The sequence below is a fragment of the Rattus rattus genome, chromosome 10, assembly GCF_011064425.1.
Source record: "Rattus rattus isolate New Zealand chromosome 10, Rrattus_CSIRO_v1, whole genome shotgun sequence".
NCBI classification, from domain to species: domain Eukaryota; kingdom Metazoa; phylum Chordata; class Mammalia; order Rodentia; family Muridae; genus Rattus; species Rattus rattus.
Window position 1 is genome coordinate 17,588,575 of NC_046163.1, and position 1,551 is coordinate 17,590,125.

Sequence of the window (1,551 nt, forward strand, 5' to 3'; positions counted from 1 at the left end):
AGCTGAATGTGCCTCCCCTGTTCACATCCATCCTAGCACTGCTAATATCTCGCCCCCACCAGAAAAAGATAATTTGGGGCTCCTGAGACCTCAACCTTGGAGCTCATTCTCATAAAACCTCCTGAAGTCGCTCCGGGGTCCAAGCCCATGGTCACCACCTCATCATGAGTGTCCTCCTGCTGCTGTCTCTGCCTTCCGTTTCCTTTCCTGTTACTGTGGCCTTTACTACAACTGGAGAGAAAAGGTCTAGGCTAACTCAAGCTCAAGGCCCGCCCACCAGAAAGAAAGATCAAGGCTCAAGGCCTGAAGGACCTGGTCAAGCAGTGCCCTAGGGCAAGGGAGCAGAGGATAAATACCGCTTGTCCCTGCCCCGCTCACTCTCTCCGTCTTCTCCAGGTCCTTGTTTGAGACAGTCTCTCCCTACAATGGAGGTGGGTGGGGTCCCACAAAAGCAATGTGAGTTCATTTCAGGACTTCCACAGCTGTGACTAGAAGTCTAATTCTACAACTTCTTTACCATTAAAGATGGTTCCAACTAGGTGCCCTTTCCCATTGTACGATGGGGATCCTAAGCGAAATTACCTGTGAAAGAGGGTGAGCCGTCATCCAACAAAACCCAGCTAGCTCCTAGACATTGGACTTTCCAGTCTCCAGAATAAAGAGAGAGACATTTCCATTATTTTAAATGTCATCCAGCTTATGGTCATTTCTAGCCCATGTCCAATAGGCCTCGATGATTTATATACCAAGATAGGATTCATAGCATTAAGTGCCTTTTGTTTGCTTTCTTAATTTCTTAGTTAGTTTTTTTTTTTCACTTCTGGAGAATTTCCTTTTATTGCCATTTAAAGTCCCTCACCTTCCTTGTGTTCCAGGCTGTGAATGGCTTATGCTTGAATTTCATGTTAGGTTTCCAGTGGGAGGAGGGTAAGGGAAGCCTCACCCCATTCAAAAGCAAAACCCAAGCCTCTCCATGTCTGAGAATTCCGTCCTCTTTCTTGGGGTGTTACATGCTTTAAATGCCTGATGTTCCTCACTTGATGTTTCCTGAGAAGACACCACAGGCACTCGGAACCCGGTGCCAGGGAACGGCAGAAAGTGGCGTTATGGGTTTCAGGTGATGCTGTTCAATTTCCAGGAGATTCTGAGGATATGGTTCTGTGGCAGACCCCTGGCAGAGAAAATACTGAAGAAAAGCCCACTCTGCCTAGGCCCTCAAGAAAGCACTGTGATCTAAAGGTGAAGGGCATGTGGTCAGAGAGGGCAAACTGGGCCCCTGGGTATGGTGCCAGGTGAGTAGTGGCACCATTTGAGGAATATGGGGATGCATACTTTTGTTTCCCCCAGACAACAGTCAAATTAGGGCCTAGATGGTTTTAGTAAAAACCAGAAAGACTGTAGATCATAACAATGGTTGCTGATTTGGCATCAATGGTGTGGTATTGTCAAGGCCGCAATGGCTGAAAGTGGCACCAACATGCTACAGCCAGAAAAGTGAGTGTCAACACGTGTGCAAACAGAGCATGTTCTGTTAGTGCCTTAGCCAACAGC